Source organism: Pyrgilauda ruficollis, unplaced genomic scaffold (genome assembly GCF_017590135.1).
Source record: "Pyrgilauda ruficollis isolate IOZ18807 unplaced genomic scaffold, ASM1759013v1 scaffold66, whole genome shotgun sequence".
Lineage (NCBI taxonomy): Eukaryota > Metazoa > Chordata > Aves > Passeriformes > Passeridae > Pyrgilauda > Pyrgilauda ruficollis.
The window spans coordinates 3,270,044-3,291,010 of record NW_024528377.1 but is presented as its reverse complement, the minus strand read 5'-3'; the positions used below and the strand labels follow the sequence as shown (position 1 = coordinate 3,291,010).

At 40.7% G+C, this 20,967-nt stretch overlaps 1 protein-coding gene across 4 annotated transcripts in view; it reads left to right on the top strand.

Moving 5' to 3' along the window:
• Positions 1 to 20,967, top strand: part of EPS8 (epidermal growth factor receptor pathway substrate 8) — a 125,019-nt gene that overhangs the window by 17,475 nt on the left and 86,577 nt on the right. For all 4 annotated transcript variants that reach the window (XM_041484458.1, XM_041484459.1, XM_041484455.1 and 1 more), the window contains exon 2: positions 15,918 to 16,056. The gene's annotated coding sequence lies outside the window, so the exon portion shown is untranslated. The remainder of the gene's footprint in view (positions 1 to 15,917; positions 16,057 to 20,967) is intronic.

Here is a 20,967-nt window from a genome sequence, read left to right as displayed (position 1 = left end):
CAGATGCTCACCTGGAGCTTCCTGATGGGCGCTGAGGGAGGGAGGGTCTGCTCCAAGCTCTTGGTGTCCATCAGTGCCCTGGCTGTGGGACAGGGACATTGAGGAGCTGAGCACGGCACGTGGGCGCCCAGCTGAGCCACTGCTCTCTGCACACTGGGTTTGGACTCCTGGAAATCACTTTCTGACCCAAAAAGCAGCTGGCATCCTGTGCCCTGCCTGGGCATTGTTTCCTTCTGAAGCATCACACAGGTAAGAGCTGACCTGCAGAGTTAGTGCTGGACCTCGTCCAGGGCAGTTCAAACATCTCTTTTCATCACCCCCTTCCTAAGAATAGAACAGGAGCTCATATGGACTTAGAAAAGAGATCTTCATGGGGATGAAATGTAAGAAACCATTGTGTAAATATTTTTTACATTATATAGTAAGAATTATACCCTCCTCTATGATTTTATGCCTTTTTTTTTTTTTTTGCCAAACTCTAATCCAAAGTCATTTTTTAGGAAGCCAGCATCTCCCACACCCAAGAATGTGCTGGCTCCTCTCTTTCTCCTTCTGTGTAAGATATTCCCTCTTATTTTGGGTGATGTTTTACCACTCATTCTGTGGTAGCACACTGAGCCAACCCTGCTGGTGCCCCCACACACTCAGTGGAGCAGAGCACAGGCTGAGTGCCTCCCTGAGCTTGCAGCTGGATTGAATTATGTTTGGGTTTCTGTTCAATCTGGCTGAAGGTTTGGCACCATCTGTGAGCTGTTTGTAGACAGCAGCAGGTCTCATGTTCTGGAGTACATTTGGGTGAGAGAGAAGAGGGGCTGGAAGGGGTGGAAATCTCTGGTTTTTGTATATTTTGTGTGCATGTGTGGTTGAGATGAGCCTGGACTGACTGCCAAAAAAATCTTCAAAGGGTCTTTCTCACCATGGTCAAATCCTGCTGGCTTGCTACATTTGACTTTTGTAGGCTTTTTGGTATTTTTGGTACCTTTTTTCTGCTACTTATTCAGTTCCAGTCGTTTGCTTCCTGTTGGTCACTTCTCATCATTGAGCGATGCCACTGAGCGATGGCTCTGTGCCCTTGGGGTAAAAAATAAAGAAAGATGGATCTTTAAAAATAAAAAAAGGTGGATCTTTCTTTGGGCCCTGTTTATGCTGGTGTTCCCCTGACTTTTTGATAAGCAGAAGTCCATTTTTCTCCCCCGGTTTTTATTTTCCTGGTTCAGGAGGTAGAAAACTCCACATCTTCCATTTGCCAGGGTATTGTGAGGTGGGGATTCTTCCTCCCTCCCCAAGAAGCACAAGAGAGAATCTGGTCCTCAACTAATCCTGCCAGTTCTTCTTTGCCCTTGGAGAATATTCCTCTATAGATTTTGTGGGTTATTTTTGGTTTGTTTTGTTGTGGGCTTAGTGGGGGGTTTTTTGAGCCACTTTTGGTAAACAAGTTGAACTTGCCAAAGGCTAGAGATACAAAGAAATTTTAGGGTGGTGACCTGAACCTTTATGCTGAGGCATTTTTGCAGAGCAGCTCTGTTACCAGCTTGCAAGTCCTAGAATTTGAGGAAAACAAGAAATTGTTTTACAGAGGAAACAAGAGTTTGTTTCCTCTGTAAATTTCCCTAAAGAAGAGGCAAGTGTAAAGTATTTAAAAAAAAAAAGCTTGTAGTCAATTTTCTGCCTTTCCTGGAGGTGGAAGAGGGAGCTATTATGCATGACCACAGTTCTTTTTTTTTTTCTTTTTTTTTTTTTTTTTATTTTCTTTTTTTTCCTGATGTTTGATACTTGGGAGCAGGGTGATATTTTACATAGTTATAATTAGAAATCTGTTGTCGATGCTTTGCATCTCAGTCCTGGCTGCAATGCAGATAACCACCCTGTTTGGTGGGACAGGTATAGTTTATACCCTCAGGACACTGGCTGAGGATAACTGTGCAAGGCCACAGATATTTGCCTTCCCTCCTGCAAATCCAGTGAGAAACATTTGCCCAAGCTCCTTCCTTGTCCTGTTGTTTTTCTTAAGCTGGAACATAATGCAGTGAAATGTGTGGGAAAAGAAGTAAAAACACTTTAATATCAATATTTTCTGTCTTGGGCACAAGCTAACCAGAGCTCCTGCATCTGCTGCTGTGTCCCAGTGCTTGCCCTGGGAAGTGCTCAGTAGGGGCAAAAAGTTCTCCTTTAGGTTGTGACAGAAGAATATAATTTTCAGCACTGGTTTTGCTAGAAAATTCGCTCTGAAAGTAGCACTGGTAGCTGTCAAGTTGAAAGGATTTGCAGATTTCTGAAAAAAAACCCCAATATGCCAAGGTGAAGTTAGGATTTTAGGAACAGTTGAAGCATTGTTATATGGGCAAATAATTATTTTCTTGGCTAGAGGACTGCCAGCTTTCATGCTGTCAAGAAGAATGCACATGTAACCTGAATAACAGATAATCATGTCTCACTGGAACTTAAAGATATGATTTACAGGACTGACAGGCTCTTTGTTGCATCAGCATTGAGTGGTTGCAACCCAAAGAAAAATGCACTTCAAGTACCTAGATAAGAATTAGGCTGAAAAATATGTCATGTTTTTAATTCTGTGAATTGTTATGGCTCTGAGTAAACCTTGTATGCAAAACATTTTTGCTTCTCTCAGGAACATTGAACATAATATTCTCACTTTCCTGTTACTGCAGCATTTTTGCAGTTTGGTAATAGATATTTCTTTTTCTAATCTGTTTGTGCCCACTGTGTTTGGTTTTGCTCACTGCATGCAACCTTCATTTCTGGCAGTTCCATGAAAATCTGGGGATTTCATGGGTATGAAATAAAAAAAAAAATCCATAAAAGTTTTTCCAAAAAAGTTCCATAAAATCTGGGGATAGCATTCTGGGGGCAAAGCTTTGCCATGGGGTTGCCACTCATTGCAGGAGGAGGTACTTAAATCCCTAATTTCATGTTGACAGCACTGTGCTGAAATCTTTATTTCTTGGTCCCTTCTGCAGCCATCCCATGATTGCCAGGATCAGTATAAATAACGAGTGGCTGAAAAAAAAGGAACCAAGTGACTTTAACTCCCCTTTCTATAAATACCTCATCTTCCTGCCTAATTTTCCCGAGGGAATTTGCTCCAGTGTTGTTTGTTCTGCAGGCTGGGGAGTGTGTTCCTCTCCCTGCTTTCACAAGGGTCTGTCAGGGCGACCTTGTGAAGTCCCTGGCCCAGCATCACTACTAAGCAAATATTTACTGAGTTAATTGATGGATGCTATAGATGACCAAACTTAGAGCTACCACAGACAAGTTTTTGCACTGTAAGTGGATTTTTCCTCTCTCAGGCACTGCTGCCTCTGTCTCCAGCAGAAGGTGACAGGCACAAACTGAATTCTTTAGCTTTGTTCTGCAGCTGTACTCGAAGCCATCCTGCATCCACATTAATTTCTTGCAAGGAGACGTTTGGAACTTTGAGATCCTGGCCTGGGTGTCACTCTTCTGAAGGAACTTCATGGATGGGCACAGAGCCTTGCCATGTCATGGCTGGTTGAGGTCCTGAGGCAATATTTAGTGTAACAGAATAAGCAGTGCTCCAGTTAGCACAGTCATCTCTTGTGCAGGGAGATGCATTTATGCCTTTCAAGACAAAGAACCTTTTCACTATATGTCCAGCTATTATTCTGTTAGTTCTTTGTGGGGAATTACCACATCTTTGTTTTCCTTTGGGCAGGGAAAGAGTTTTGCACGTTCCCACTGAAAAGCCCAGTGTTTGAAGACACAGCACTTACATGAGGATTAACTTTTAAAAAGACTTGAGGGTCCCCGTGGAGTTGCCTGAGCCCATTAATAAAAGTTTGAATTTTCAGCCTAATGTATTAATTATGTTTGTCCAATTCCTAGAGGACCAGTAGATCAAATTAATCTTAATTAAATTTAAGACTGTGATAGGAGGGGAAAAAAAAATTGTAGAGTTTAAAGCTTGAAAGAGTCACTAGACAAGCAGACTGTTACTTTTTCTGATTAAAATGTAAATACATTTTAAATTAAATTCCAGTAAATACATCTTAGCTTCCTCATTTTTAGACTGGAGTTAGACCTTCAGTAATATGGTGACTGCTGTGCTTTTGTCTTCATGGGAAGATTGTTTTATCAGACCAATAGGTTGAAAGCTTTTTTGGTAAAACCTGGCTTGTCATGCTAAGCCTGTAAATTATTTTGATGCAATTTGTGACTCTAAATAGTAATATTAATACTAGAAAAAAATTATATGGTGGATTTTTCCATATACTCAAAAGAGAAAAAGCTGAAAGTGATAAAGATGGAAGCCACTCATATTTGTGTGCTCAAGCTGAGTTAAATCTTCCTTTCAAATCCTGCTCTAGGAAGCCTTAGATGTGTGAGACCATGCAGAATTACTTAATCTCCTGAGGATGTCTGCATTTTAATAAAACAGATGTCAGTTTTGCATCTTGAGGTCTATTTCTTGTTTCTGAGGAAAATTTGTCTTTTGATTTAAATCCAAGAGAAAGGGGTTTTTAAAAAATATTTATCAGGCTAATATCACCCTCTTGTAAAGCAACAAAACATCTCTCAATTTCTCATTCTGAAGAGTGTATTTAGGGCTCTTTCTTATCTCTTCTTGTCTCTAAACAAAATTTGTGTACACATAGGCATCACCAGATTATTTTTTTCCCATTATATTAATTTTCATTGTTTTAGAGCTCTGAAAGACAGTATTGGCTTTGGACTCCTAGAAACATTCTTAAGAGCTGTCATTTACTACTTCCTTTGGCCTGTTTTTTCATCCACCTTGTTGGAAAATAATTCCTAGAAGCTTGCAGGAAGTTTAGCACAGGATGTTCTTGGTGTAATCCACTGACATAATTGATATATTTTATACATTTATGCCCTAGGTGGGCAACATTAAGTATTTGGTTTATGTTTGGGGGTGTTTTTGGCATGGCAAGAGACTGACAGCAGTGTTTTGAGCCTCCTGGGAATTGAAAATATTTCCCCTGGAGTATGATTTTGACTATACATATTTTTTTATGTCTTCTTTTTCCTATGTGTCCGTCATGTACATCCTTCCTTTATTTTAGCAGTCTTTATTTCTCTCCTGCAAACAGAGGAGGAACTGTGGATTTATTATTAAACTCTAATAAGGGTGCACAAATTGTTTTGAAGTTCAAGACAAATGACCCTGCTTGGGCAATGTAAATAATGCACGGGCTACCTGACAGACTGGAGGCACTTCTAGAGTTTCTCACCTCATCCCATCTCCTGCAAACAACTGGAAAAGGTCCAGTTAGGCTGGGAACTGTTTCTTTCTTCATTGGGCTTAAAAACATTGTCTCCATTTTCAATTTTTCTCCATTTTTTTCTAAGCCTCATAATATACATGTGTGAGATGTATTTTACTTTTCCATTATAACCTCTTATTTTTTGTGATTTGGCCACAAGTTTATTCCTCCATGCAAAGATGTGGAATAGCCTCTTTCAGCCTACAAGGAGCAGTGTTTTATTCACATTTTTCTTGAATTTGTTTACCAATTTGAAGTTTTCATTCATCAGCATGAATTAATTTTTTATAGCCAGAATTGCAAGTCTGAAAGTAGCTTTGAATACATAAAATTACAATGTAATGAATGTCATTTCAAACGAGAGCAGATTTCTGATTTTATTTATTTTTCCCAGAAAAATTCTGGTGGTATGATTAAAATGATGAAATATTGGATTAGAGATTGTTTGTTCAGAGGGATTTTGAGTGTGTTCAGCATTGGTAATGACGCTATGCAGTGAACAAAACCAAACAATTGAAATACTTCATTGATAGTAGCAAGACAAAATTGTAGGCATTCTTGGGAAACTTAGACTTTTTCCTTTTTTTTTTTTTTTTTTTCTTTTTTTTTTTTTCCCTTCTGGATGGGATGCACAAAAGTCCATTTTGGTCATGAAGATTTTTAATGTCCTCACTTTGTTGTCCAGCAACGTTGATTTAGAGTCACTCTGTTTTGATCATAATTGCCAGGCAAAGATAATGTGGAAATATGAGAGAGGTGCAGAATGGTCAATACAGAACAGAGGAAAAGTATCCCTGTAACCATGGTGGGGTTTTTTACTTTGGGGTTTTTCCAGTTTGTAGGGAGGTTGAGCAAATTTTTGTGTTTGTTTTTCTGTATGATCTGTTAGCTCAGGATTAGGCTCTTTTGTTTGTGGTGTAAATCCTGTTCTTGGCCTACAATGAATATTAATTAACTTCTCTACTTATGTGTGCCCCGGTGCAGAATCAGCTCCTTATTAGTAAGGCAATAAAAGCAGGAATGAGATGATACAAGGAAGTCAAGGAGAATCTGGGATCAGATCAAGGGCAAACACCCTTGCTCCAAAATTATAAAACAGAGGAAGAGAGATAATTAGAAAAGTTGGAAGGTATTTAAGCTTTTTATGCACCCTTAACTTTTAGAAGGGCATTACTGCCAGACATTACTGAAAGCATTACTCTTTAATAGACCTCAATAAAAAAAAACATTAGCAAGAAAACCTTTATAGAGGTAAGTGGTGGTTTTTGTCATTCTTTTGGGTTTTGTTTTTTTTTTTTTTTTTTTTTTTTTAAATGAAGTGGAACCTTTTAGAAAGCTGACTCCTAGCTCAGACTTGATGAAAGGAATATTATTTTGTAGTTGACTTTTGCAGGGCTCCTGATGAGTACTTGGCCATTGTTGGTACCTTTGATCACCTACAGGAAACTGAGGGAGGGACCTTGTCCCACAGCAAAGGGGCTGTCATCTTTGTTTTTCTCATGTAGGATCTGAGGAGAATATCTGGGCCAAGATCTCCAGAAACCCTTGCCTTTCAGACTGTCCTGAGCTCTGTCCTGGCCAGAGTCCTGCTTCAGGCTGCATTGCCCATGTTTTAAAACCCCAACCAACCAAAGGAAAAAAAGACAACCAAAAAAACCCCAACTCTCCCCCCAAAAACCCCACATTTAAACAATAAACCACATTTTTAGAGTTCTTGTCACTACCACTTCATATGTGATTTCTTCCCATTGCAGTAGGGATTAAAAGTTATGCTCTATTGGGAATATTGCAGATTCTTTAGAAGGAGAAGAGCAGCTCTGAGAAAACTGCCACCTTGTTCTTGTTGTACACTATTAAATTCTTGATTCTTCAAAATAACGTGCCACTTTTTTTTTTTGTTAGGCCTGATAGTTGGCTTGAAAACAGGTTTGTTCTCTTTCTTTTCCCCTTTTTCCCCCCACATGCATTACTGGACCAATAAAGGCTGTTACAAACCTTGCTTTTCATAGCTGCATTGATTTTTTTAAAGGTAGATTTAACTTGGCAGGTGATTTAACGTGCCTCATTGCATTATAATAAACCACTAATTCGTGAAGTGCAGGTCACTAATGAGGGGTTCAAGGGCTGTGGTCAGTAGCAATGATGGAGCAGAAGGAAGAAGGTCAGAGTTGCTGAATTTTGTCACAGGTTGCTTTGAGTCAGAGCAGAAGGTTTCTGACTTTGATGGGCAATATCAGAAGAGGCTGGAAAACATCACCAAGAGTGCAGTGCTTTGATCCCAGGGGCCTGGATGAGCTAGTCAGTGATTCTAACTGGGGAAAAGTGCAAAGGCAAGAAATGGCATTTGAGGAAATGAAGAGATGGACGGAAAATTCTGGCATCCAGATGTTCCAATACTGCGGCTATTTTGTGATTCCCAGGTGAAGGATAGCATGAACTGCTGAACACTATCTGGTTTTACAACTGTCTACAAAAAATCAAATTCATTTGATGTATAGAGAAAAAATTAAGAGGTTGGTAGAAGTTTTTAGGTGTTTCAGAGGCCGTGCCCATGGTGTGTTCTGTCTTCTCCTGGGATAAAAATTTAACGAATCCAAATTTTGATACAGCTTCAAAGTAACTTCAGATTACATCACGATGGGGAAACTCCTCCTCCTCAGCTACAAAGAGAAAATTATTGGCACTAAAACTAATTTATTACTACAGACCATGCTTAAAATAACTTTTATGACCACAGTGGCTGTAATGTGGTGGATGTCTGTAGGTGTATTGATGTGAAAACCCTGGTGCTTTCCTTTGAGGAAGGGATTTCAAAGAGCTGCCTGAATTTGTGCTTTCCTTAATAGACAGAAAAGTTTCAAGATATTCCTGATGATACAGTTCTCCAGTGCTGGAAGGGCCAGGCTCCTAATCTGTGCACAGTATTAAATTTGTACCAGTCTGAACCAAATGTTCTGTCATTCACCTTTTGGCCCTGAGTTTCTTAACTATGGGGTTACTCACTGTTCCTTCGTGCTGCTTCCCCACCCTTCTTTAAAAGGGATTCCTGTTTTCTGACTTCCTTCTTCCCCATCTTGAGAAGTCTCACACAACAAATGAGCTATAATAAATTTACACAAGGCAAGATCAGCATATTTTTTAAACAAGCTTCTTGATTTGTTAAATTTTCACGTGAAAACTGGGCGTATTTTTATGGTGTGCTTTGTCCTTCTGAGAAAGTAAGAGAGCCTGACTTTTCAGGCTGCAGCAGGACAGTTGCCTGGATTATTTCAGCTCCCATTTTACAAGAGGACCAGCAAAGGAAGGCCTTGACAGCAGGCAGCTGGGAAATTAAGCTACTTTGCTACTGAGCACAGTGGACATTTTGGTAATCTCTAGTGCTGAGATATGCCAAAGATGGATGTTGTTTTATTCTAGTCTGTCCATGTTCTCTGTTTTGCTGTTTCTGTGGAATGTCATGTGTTTCTTTATTTATTTTTTTAAATTTTTTTTATTTCTCCCTTGCTGAACAGGAAAATTGAACAAAAAAAGGTCAGCCTTTTACTTTTCTCAGCCTGGTTTCTGCTGCTCTGAGCACCTGTGGCAAACAACCTGCCCTTCTAAGCCAGTGGTGGGATGGAAAAAACCCCTGAGATAAATGCAGTGTCTTTGGGTGGTGCAGAGGGATGCAAAGGCTGAACAGGGATACGATGGGTGTTTTTGCCACAAGGCAGTACCTAGAAATTGATATTTAGAACGTTCCTCAAGTCCCACCAAATGTGCTAAGCCTGAGAGTCAAGGGCTGAGCATTTCTGCTCCCATTTCAGAGTGACCAGTAGGAAACCACAGCAGGACAGTTGCCTGGATTATTTCAGCTCCCATTTTACAAGAGGACCAGCAAAGGAAGGCCTTGACAGCAGGCAGCTGGGAAATTAAGCTACTTTGCTACTGAGCACAGTGGACATTTTGGTAATCTCTAGTGCTGAGATATGCCAAAGATGGATGTTGTTTTATTCTAGTCTGTCCATGTTCTCTGTTTTGCTGTTTCTGTGGAATGTCATGTGTTTCTTTATTTATTTTTTTATTTTTTTTTTTATTTCTCCTTTGCTGAACAGGAAAATTGAACAAAAAAAGGTCAGCCTTTTACTTTTCTCAGCCTGGTTTCTGCTGCTCTGAGCACCTGTGGCAAACAACCTGCCCTTCTAAGCCAGTGGTGGGATGGAAAAAACCCCTGAGATAAATGCAGTGTCTTTGGGTGGTGCAGAGGGATGCAAAGGCTGAACAGGGATACGATGGGTGTTTTTGCCACAAGGCAGTACCTAGAAATTGATATTTAGAACGTTCCTCAAGTCCCACCAAATGTGCTAAGCCTGAGAGTCAAGGGCTGAGCATTTCTGCTCCCATTTCAGAGTGACCAGTAGGAAACCAACCCCTTCTTGCACTCTCCTGCTCCTTTCCAAATCCCAAATGATTTTTCTTACTGCTTTTTCTGAATCCACACATGATACTCCCCACACATCTCTGAAGCTACACCAGCCCTTGTCAAAAATATGGGAATTGATGCAGTTTTTGAGAGAATTCCCAATCTTATGATGTCCCTTTGGGGGTGTGGGAGGTGAATTTAATCACACCAGTAACACCCTGTGTCTATTTCCCACTGCTGTGTTCTCTGTGCTCATCCTTTCAGTCTGTAGTGGTATCTGAAGACAATAATCTAATCTTCCTAAACAATATCCTGTTCTCAGTTTTGTTTGCTTGCCTCATGTGAGTATCTAAAGAGACAGGTTGGTTTTTTGTAGTGCTAGCAAGAAATCCCAGGTCTGTTGAGATGTGAGACCAGCTGTGTGTTGGCTTCAGGAAAGCAGAAGCTTAGCCTCTGCAGTTTTTTAAAATTAATAATCTCTCTTTGGTTCAATTAAAAAAATAATAATTGTAGGGTTTCTACTAAGACATGCCTCTAGCAGGTATAAAAGGAGTTTACATATGAATATATTTGACAGTGTAACTTTAATGCACTGAGGTTCAGAAGTGGATCCAAGCTGGATCTATGAAAAGAATTTTTATAATACCTGAGACTAACATAATTTGTCTCCTATTTCAAAATAAAAATAGTACTGATTGATTTTCAATTTATTAAACCTGATCCTTGCAGAGTTTGAAAACCAAACACTATGGCAAGAGGAATCTAAAAGTAAAACCAGGTTTCATTGTCTACCCTGTAAGGAGCTGGAGATGAAAATAAATGCAGAAGCAAACAAGGAAACAGCTTGTGACAATAGTCACTGAAATCTAATATCTGGCTGTGAATAACCAAGTCTGACATTGATGTACAGAACCAAGGAAGGTATAAACCCTCAAAAGGTGGCAATAATAATAACAATAAATATCTAGAGTAATTTTGATCTCCTGTGGCAATGAGAGTGGACAACTTTTAGACATCAGACTGGATTTACAAGGCTTTGCATCAGTATGAGTGACATTTTGCAGTTCTATTGTCTTCCCCTCAGATTTCTGTCTCTCTTTATATCCATCCCACTCTTGGGTGGCATTTTATCCATCTCTTTAGGATAACTATTCTATAGTGGAATTATAATAATCTTTTAAGTGTCTGACTTGTACGTGAGTGGTGTGGAGGCTTCCTTTTCTTTTGGCATTCTGACAAAATGATGCAGCACCTTACCCATCAGAGAGAAGGGATGGGAATTTTTGTGGCAAATGTGACCAATCTGTGGTACATTGGGAAAAATTGTACTTTTAGAGATGCTAGGACTAGTCTTGCATTGTGTATCTGGTGAAATGAACATTTTTGTTAGCCAAGGAATTTCCACCAATGTGCATGTAAGCAGACCTGCTGCAGAGTTAGACATTGAGATGGTTTTTTTTTTTGGGGTCTCAGTATTTCCCCATAGGGTAAGAGGATGTGTTATATATTTTAATTTTAAATTCATTAGTACTTCTAAGACAGGGATTCCAGATGCATCACGCTAAAGGATATGTTGTCTCCTTTGACCTTACCAGTAATGCTTTTACCTTTGCCTTGCAAAGAGGCTTTTCCCTGTGCACTTACCCATCAGCTCCTGAAAGGCCAAAAGAGGTCTTTATATCCATCCCACTCTTGGGTGGCATTTTATCCATCTCTTTAGGATAACTATTCTATAGTGGAATTATAATAATCTTTTAAGTGTCTGACTTGTACGTGAGTGGTGTGGAGGCTTCCTTTTCTTTTGGCATTCTGACAAAATGATGCAGCACCTTACCCATCAGAGAGAAGGGATGGGAATTTTTGTGGCAAATGTGACCAATCTGTGGTACATTGGGAAAAATTGTACTTTTAGAGATGCTAGGACTAGTCTTGCATTGTGTATCTGGTGAAATGAGCATTTTTGTTAGCCAGGGAATTTCCACCAATGTGCATGTAAGCAGACCTGCTGCAGAGTTAGACATTGAGATGGTTTTTTTTGGGGTCTCAGTATTTCCCCATAGGGTAAGAGGATGTGTTATATATTTTAATTTTAAATTCATTAGTACTTCTAAAACAGGGATTCCAGATGCATCACACTAAAGGATATGTTGTCTTCTTTGACCTTACCAGTAATGCTTTTACCTTTGCCTTGCAAAGAGGCTTTTCCCTGTGCACTTACCCATCAGCTCCTGAAAGGCCAAAAGAGGTAAAAGCTGAACTTGGAGGAGGTTTTTTGTTGGTTTTGGATTTGTTGTTGTAGGTTTTAGTGGGGTTTTTTTGTTTGTTGGGTTTTTTTGTTTTATTTTGGGGGTTTTTTTTGGTTTTTTTTTTTTTTTTTTTTTTTTTTTTTTTTGTTTGCATTTTAGTTTTTTTTTTTCCTAGATTACATAAATGGCCGATTTAGGAACAAAATATTATATTCAATAAACGGGTGTGTGATGATTTCAAGTTCTTTTTCCTGTGTGCTTGTATCTCCACACACTCCCTCTCCCTTTGCCACATCCTCAAACCCTGCTGGTGTGCATCAAGAGACTCGCATTAAAAACAGGAAAAAAAAAAACCAAAAAGGGAGAGAATTAATTACAGCTGTTTATAATGCTGTGGAAGAAGTGTTTTAAAAAATAGTCAAAAAGGTCCCTTCCCTACTGTTTTTGCCAATTTCCCAGAGAAGCAGTGGTTCCAGATCTGTTCAGGTGACACTTCCCCTCCCTTTGAAGCGTGTGACTGTACTTTTTCAAGACAAAGTCATGCCAAACTAATTGATTCTTTTTTCTCCCCCTTCTTATTAAATAAGTTTGGCTGAGCCACATTTACTTGGATTAAATACAGGCAAAAAGAAAACTCCCATTGGTTCAGGAAGTTTGTTTTGTGGTTCTTCGGAAAAGAACATTCTGTCCACTCTTTGTAAAACCAATACAAACAGCCTTTTGGCACACACACCATTCTTTGTAGATACCTTACTTTAAATTATCTCTCTGTTATTTTGCAAGATTAAGTATCACAGTCCATATTTCCTGGATAAACCCTGCCTTGTGTAATTGTGCTTTTGCTTTGGAAGTCACACCTGCAGTGGTAGCTGGTAGTTTAACACAATTAAATATTCTAAACCCTATTTGAGATCTGCTGATGGAAGATACCAAATAATGGAATGGTGACTATACATTTTAGGACAGTAAATGTGGTTTATGTAATAGCACTTATTTAGAAGTGGTTATATCTCATCATAGAAATGATCATGTAAATATGATGTTAAGGAAAAAGAGCTGTAGAGGCACAGAGTAAAATTGCAAGATGTTTTTATTTATTTTGTAATTGAGGAATTGTGTAAGTTTGGTGCAGAAATGTCCTTTTTTCCTTTTAACTTTTTAAAGGATATCATTAAGGTGCTCTGTGCTACTAAAGGAGTACTTTTCTCACGCATGAGAATCTGGCAGGAGCTGCCAGAATTGGGAGGAACAGCAGAGAAGGAAATGTGCAACCTTAGTCAAACAGGGAGCAATCTCTGGTGCCCTCTTTTGATAATATATTTGGTGGAACCAGTTAGGGGAGGACCTTAAGCAATGTTAAATTATTGGACTGATTCTTCAAGTGTTGGTAACTTCTACTGCCTTGGGCCCTTACTGGAAGGGAAAACAAGATGTCCTGTACCTTGTTAGGAGGCAGTCCTACATATAGTAAATAATATTTCTAGAGTGTGATAAAAGCAAATCAAACCTGTCCTGTAACAGCTTGGAATTGAGCTGAAGGTTTACACGCACATTTGGATATAAGTTTTGAGATCTATGTTTTTTATCATCAAAGGAAAACACAATGAAGAAACCCAACCTTTTGAACTTTCTATTTCCATACGTTTAAATCCAAAGACTAAAGTATTTTGAATGTCGTGTCTGTCTTATCTTTCCAGCAAAGCCTTTTCCTATAATTAAAAAGGCATCAATTTTTCTAATTGTTGCCAAATCCAATCTGAGCCTCCCACACAATAATTTCAGCCTTCCCTCCCCCTCCCATCATTGTCTGATATTTTGTTTGCACAGTCATTATTCATTAACTGTGTTCATGTCCAGGGCAGCAAACAGAGGAATCACATCAGCAAGGAGGAGCTCAGAAACTCACCAGTGAAATCTGTTTTTTGCTTTTCTGTTTTACATTGGCTTTCAGATGAGAATCCTGAAACCTGTAACAAATTTCAGAGATAAGGAGTGTGGAAACAATGAGTGTGCTACTGTTTGCTACTTCCTTTTCTTAGCAGAATTCTTTAGTCTTCCTTTCAACTGAGAAGAATTCATTTGTAAGAAGCTAGTGAGATTAGAAGTCACTATTGCAAAGAAAAGAGGTGTAGTCTGTCCATTTTTTAAAAAAATTCTTTCAGAATCACACATAATCATTAGTCAGAGTTGGGAGGGACCTCTGGAGATCATCTCATCCAACCCCTTGCCAAGGTAGGGGTCACCTGGAGCAGGTCACACAAGAACAGGTGGGTTGTGGAATCTCCAGGAAAGGGAGATTCCACAGCCTCCCTGGGCAGCTGTTCCAGTGTAAGGTTCTTCCTTATGTTAACTTCTTCCTTATGTTAAAGCTCTTCCTTATGTTAAGGTGGAACTTATTGAGTTTTAGTTTATGGCCACTGCTCCTTGTCCTGTCACTGGGCACCACAGAAAAGAGCCTGGCACCATCCTCTTGGCACCCCTTTGAGATATTTATATGTATTGATGAGATCCCCTCTCAGTCTTCTCTTCCCTGGACTAACCAAGCCCAGCTCCCACAGTCTCCTCTTGAGAGAGGCACTCCAGACCCCTCATCATCATTATGTCCCTCTGCTGCTCCAGTAGCTCTCTCTTTCTCTCCCTCTTTCTCTCCCTCTTTCTCTCCCTCTTTCTCTCCCTCTTTCTCTCCCTCTTTCTCTCCCTCTTTCTCTCCCTCTTTCTCTCCCTCTTTCTCTCCCTCTTTCTCTCCCTCTTTCTCTCCCTCTTTCTCTCCCTCTTTCTCTCCCTCTTTCTCTCCCTCTTTCTCTCCCTCTTTCTCTCCCTCTTTCTCTCCCTCTTTCTCTCCCTCTTTCTCTCCCTCTTTCTCTCCCTCTTTCTCTCCCTCTTTCTCTCCCTCTTTCTCTCCCTCTTTCTCTCTCTCTTTCTCTCTCTCTTTCTTTCTCTCTCTCTCTTTCTCTGTCAACTTCATCCATATTTTGAAGGGAATAAAATGGGCATGGAAGGCTGGAGAGTCCTGCCTGAGGTCACTGAGCTGGGCAAAGCTGAGGCTCACGAATGGAAAATAACCTGTGCTGCCTTAAGGTGTTGTGCCCATGTGTTGTCCTTTCCTCTGTGAGGGTTTCCTGGTCAAAGAAAAACCCCATTATTTGTTTATCTCCCCTTCAAATATTAAAATGTTACGTTTTCAGCATAAATGGGTGATTAACAGATAAACCACCAGTAGAATCTGATCCTATTAGTAAGAAGATTGATAAGGTTTAGTGCAAAAACTAGCACAATATACTACTTCCTTTTTACATTAATGTGCAACCACTGAATCAATTCAGATTGACTGAATTGACCTATTGTCACTTGTCCTATCAATGAGTTGACTTGGTACTGCTTCTTCCTAGTTCTGTTGCTATATCAAATTGATCTGTCTGTTTTAATTAACTTTAATTGGATTTATTTTGAATGGCCTTGAAAGGGAGAGGAAATGGAACCTCTCATAGAAGTCACAGGATTGGGATAATGCCAAAATGAAGGTCTAAAGAGAGTAATTCATAAGAAATTCCGCTGTAAATTGGTCAGATTTACTAAAATTTGAAGAACTGTGCCAGGTCAGTGCCTGGAATAGTGCAGTTATAAAGATGGAAGCGACTCCTATTGCAACTAAGTTTGAATGAAGTGTTGGATATGAATAAAGACATGAAATAGAAAAGGACTAACTACTGAATGTCAGATTCAAAACTGAGGGGTAACAAAATTTGAAGGATTTATGGTGGAGGCTGTTCCATTACCCTGACCATGAGGTTCCTGTTAGCTGTACAGAGGAGTTCTTTTTGGTACTGCTGGTATTTAGGAAACTCACACTGACACGAGTGGATGAACTCTAACCAGAACTGTACTTGTCCCTGTCATGCACTGAGGGAAATCACATTTTAAGAAGTCAGGGATTAGCAAGCTGAACTCATTGTGTAATGTGCAGTGGAACTGCAAAGCTGAACCTGTTTCTTTTCTGGTTTTCAGTGATTTGTCCTGTTGGGAAGCTGCCTTCTGAGTGCCTCTGGAGAGATGCCAGCCAGCTGAATTAAGCACTGGCAGGGACAGCATCTCCCAGGCTGAAGTTCTAAGCCCAGGCACGTGGCATTTGCACAAGTGATCACTGGTGAGTTGTACACGAGCACAGCTTCTCTCTTTCCTCTCTGTCTCTTCAGCCACTGGCATCTCTTGCAAACTCCAAGTTCTGATGCACAGACTGGCCTGCCTCGCTTGTTTTTCCCAGATTGTGACTGATGGGCTTAGAGAATATGAGAGTGGTCCAGATTGCCAGCTAATCTTAGGAAATCCTTACTATTTGTTTGTATTTTTATGGGTTATTTTCCCCTCTCCCTCCACTGAATGATGTCCTGGTGAGGCCAAACTTCAATTCTATAGCATTTGTGTGTTATACTAGATGATATCACTGTGCTTTTTTTAACCAGAGGAGATTTTATACCCTCTTCCTTAGTGCTTCATAGCCTGGAAATCCAAGCTGTGGGGTTCTGATAACAGAAGTAGTGACTGGCTGCTGTCAGCACGAGGGTGATTAAAAATGTGTGTGTGTGTGCTGGTTCACTCCCTTTCCAGCTGAATAGAAAATGAAACTGCCCAAAGCCTTTTATGTAAGTACATGGATTTGGGGTTTTTTTTCCTGTTTAAATCTCTGTGTGGCTGTCTGCAGACAAACTTCATCCCCAGCTTCCTTTTGAAGATGCTGTGTAAAGAAAAGAGTGAGCTTGTTCTGACCTCTGGGGCGTGATCCTGTTTCCAGCTCAATACCAGACATAACCTCTCTACAAAAGGCAATAGCTAAACATTAATTTTTTTTTAGGGGAAGGTGGTTTCTAGTCAGTTTTTCCAATCTGCGATTTTCCTCAATCAAACAATGGCAATCTGCTTCTTCCAGCAGCTGAAATGCTGTGATTCTTTGACAAAAAATGTGTGGAGAGCTGCCTTACACCTTGTAACCCCCTGCTTTATTTAAGACTGCCGTGCTGGGCTGACTGCTGTTTCCTGGGAGTGTGGCACCAGGGATTCATCATGAGATGCAGCCTGGTCTGTAAAACACACGTTTGCTATTACAAACAACATATGTGCCCTTAGCTATGGCTAATCATTTTAAAATCTCTGTGGAATTGGGGAGGATAGCCCCTTTAGACATGGAAAAAAATCCCATTAAAGCATCAGCATGACACAGCTCAGCATCAGGTGCTGAATTATGCTATGAAAATCACAGTAGGGGCTTTGTGCTTTAGGCAGTGCTACCTGAAGCTCTCTTCTGGAGGAGCCCCCTGTAAGGATGGGTGCAGGAAGGGTAAAATGCATCCAGGGCACTTGTCTCTGGCTCCTTCTGGTCCTTGCCATGTTGTTAAAAATGCTGGTTGGAATATTTGGACAAAGACCTGAAGGTCAGTGCTGTCCTGAGCTGTACATGCTTGATTAGCAACAGAGTTGGAAAATCACCCTGGCCTGAAAAATTATGAGGGTAATTCTGCTTTATGCTGGAGGGGGCAAAGGCAGAGCAAGGAATACAGGCACATTATTTCAAGGTCCAGTAGCCTGTTAAGCCAGACTAAAATAAGGCTTTAATTAGTGGAAAGTTTAGGAAAACAAATTTGGTGCTATTGTCACATAACAAGTTGGAACATACCTGTCCTTAAGTTCCTTTCCTTTTTATTGCTGCTGCTCTTCCTGCTTCAGCTCAAGCATAGCAGCTGCTGTCTTGGGAACCACTGAAGGTAGATGCAGTTCCTTTCTGCTGCTGGAGAACTCTGAACCCCAGCACTTAAATAATACAGCAACTTCAGTGCTAACAGCAGCAGCTTTGGAGGAGAGAGGTTTTCAAATTGTTTCAGTTGATTTTCAGGGTGTGTAGAAATAGAGAAAGCAAGGTAGTTATTGAAGCAGTGTTTTTTCACTCAAAATCGTTGTCACCTGGGTAGGTGCCCTTCATTTTTGCTTGTAAGTATTTTCAGTTATTAAAATTTAGAGCCCACAGATTTTTCTAGAAGCCAGAGAATTCCAGCAGAAGCACATCTGTGGCTTGGTCAGGGGGGCAGCAGTTTAGGACAAATGTCTGTGTGCTGTGTCTGAGGTGCCAGTCTGACTCACAGGATGGAATGCCTGCATGGGGGAGAAGGCAAAAACCTTTGCTCCCTGGTGACAGGGGTGGGAAACCATCTCCATGTGGAGAGGTTCCTTTTGAAGCTGCACATCATCGTCAAGGTGCGTTGGAAATTCACTTTATTCACAAATAAAGACTGAGTCAAGCCAGTGCCTGCTTATCAGGTCAGGTGGTGATTGTGCTGTGCCATAAATCACAGTGCTCTGAGCACATCCAGTTCCATGGGTTTGCCTGTGGCTGCACTTAAGAAATGCGTGTGAACTCCAATGCAGGCTTTCAGTTTGTTGTTTCAGTTGTTTTTTGGGTTTTTTTTCCTATTTCTGAGAGCACTATAGAGCACAGAACTTCAAGTGCAGGGTGTATGGGGAGCGTCCTGCCCTTGGGGTTGAGTGGTGGTTTGCACTTTGCTTGCAATTCTGCTTCTTTACTGTTTGCTACCTGCAAGTGCAGTGCAGACTTTTTAAACTACAGCTTGAACTTTCATCTGAATTTTCTTATACTTTTTCCTTATTTTTTTAAAAAAAAAATTAATTTCTAGTTCTTCTTAATTATAGTGTCAGAACAGTATTATCATAGAATCATAAAATATTTTACATTGGGGGGATTTTTAAAGACCACCTAGTACAGCCCCCCTGCAATGGGAAAGGACTTGTTCAAGTAGAGCAGGTTTCTCAGAGCCCCATCCAACCTGGCCATGAATATTTCCAGGATGGAACATCCACCACCCCTCTGGATAACCTCTTTTACCACCTTCATTGTAAAAAACTTCCTTACATCCATTCTAATTCAACCTTCTTTTACTTTAAAACCATTATGTCTTGTCCTGTTGTAGTGGACCCTGATAAAAGCCTGTCCTCCTCTTTCCTGTAGGCTCCCTTGAGGTACCAAATCACTGAAGTGATTGGCTATTAGAAATATTGCAGATTCAGGAAAATTAACCTCTTGCTCAGGTGGTTGGATGCTGAAACACACTGACGGAAATTGTAAACCATCATAAGCCTGCAAAAGATTAATTGTTAGCTACCAATGACTGTTTTGAACCTCAAGAAAAATGATAGCTTAAGCCATTGGTGTAAATCAATCACCCTTTTGTTAGCATAAATTTTGCTTAGATCCAAAACCACTGAAGCTGGGTGGATATTTCTGATGATTTTACCACAGCAAAAATTAACTTCTATTTCTTGACAGGAGTAAATGAGAGATAATGAGAGTTTATTATCTGCTCCAATCACCTGTGGCTTTGATTTAAAAACCAAAAATTCCTCTGAACCACTGGATTTTTTTTTTTTTTTTTTAAATCCTGTAATTCAAAACAAATGGTTACCCTGTCTTTTAAATCCTGACACCTGGCTGCTCAGGTGGGGGATGTTCTTTAGGACTGGTAGAGAAATCTGGGCATTTTCAGGGCTGTCATTGCATGTGGTGAGGGCTGCTGGTGCCACGAGCCTGGCTCTGCAGGAGAAAGCTCCGTGTCACAAACCAGAGCCACGCTGCTCGCCCAGTGTCGACAGCTGGTCATTGCAGACTGCTTTTTCCTCCTGGAGGTAGCTGGAAAGGTTTAGAAATGATCATAATATCTTTCCTCCAGTGACTGGAGAAGTATCAGGGTTTGTTCTTTCCAGATTTAGGGGCTGGGGAGAAAACCCCCACTCTGCTTTTCGTTTGTGCCGAGTTTGCAATTATTTTACTGCCCCGGTTGGATTTTTGCAGCATATCCAAAATCGTTAATCTCCCGTGGAGTGAGAGAGGATGTGAAGAAAAGAAGTGGAGAAGGGAGAGGAAGGACAGAATGCTAGCCAAACACACTGGGGTTTTCTTGGCTTTAGGTGGGGTATTTGTTTTACAGCAGCTATTCCTGGTACCCATGGGAGCACGAGGAGAGCGTGGGGTGACAGTGGTGTGTCTTGGAACGTGGCATTGCCACTGTGATCTTCTGTCTCCTTTTATTACAGAGGAATTTTACTGTTTAACACATCAGTGTGGCCGTTCTCTGCTCTGGGCATACAGGCTGGGATGCTCAGAGTGGAATTGTGAGGTCCAGTGACACAGAAACAAACCCAAGCAGTCAAGTCCCCTGTAGGGAGCAGGTGGAGAGCACCTTTGCCCTCTGCCATCAGAGGGACGGGGCTGGGTGAAGCCAGGCAGTCTGACTTGGCTCCCACCTTTGTTTGGAGGTTGCTGTGGTGATGAATTACCTTTGCAGAGGGTGTGTGAGCCTGTGTGGCTCTGGCAGATCAAACAAAGCCCACAGCTTCTCACCCCCGCATGTGCCCTGGTGGTGGGTTGGGCTCCCAAAATAAGTTAAAGCTGTCTCAGAGCTGGTTATTGACAGGGCAGAGATCTACTCACCACTTCCCCAGGTTGCTGTCCCAGCAGGCAGCAGGAGCCTGGGTGATGGCAAGCAGTGCCTTTGTTCCCTTCCTTGGCAGGGGAGCTGATGTGCCTTATTGATTTTGTGCCTTATTTTGTGCCTTATTTTGTCCCTTACTTTGTCCCTTATTTGTGCAAGCTCATGACACCTGAGCTTTGTCTCCTTACTCTCCTTCCTCAAGGGCAGGTAGGTAGAGCAAGAGACTTGCAAAGGTACTCTGTAGAAGGAAAGAGGGAAATATTATTATCCAAAAGTACTTTTTTTTTTTTTCCCCTCCCCCTACCATTGCACAGATTACATTTTCTATGCTGAGGAAACTTTTGGTTTGTTTTCCTCCCCATTTATCAATAAGTGTTACGACAAATTATTGTTAAATTCTCTGCAGCTCAAAATAGAAGTGTGTTTTTCATACTAAGGCACCAAAGTCTGACCTAACAACTGCATAGTGATACAAGTGTGTGAAATTTGGAATTTTCCATAAGCATTACATGCTTTCCTCATGAATTCACAGAGTACAAGTACACTTGGATGATACAGGTGTC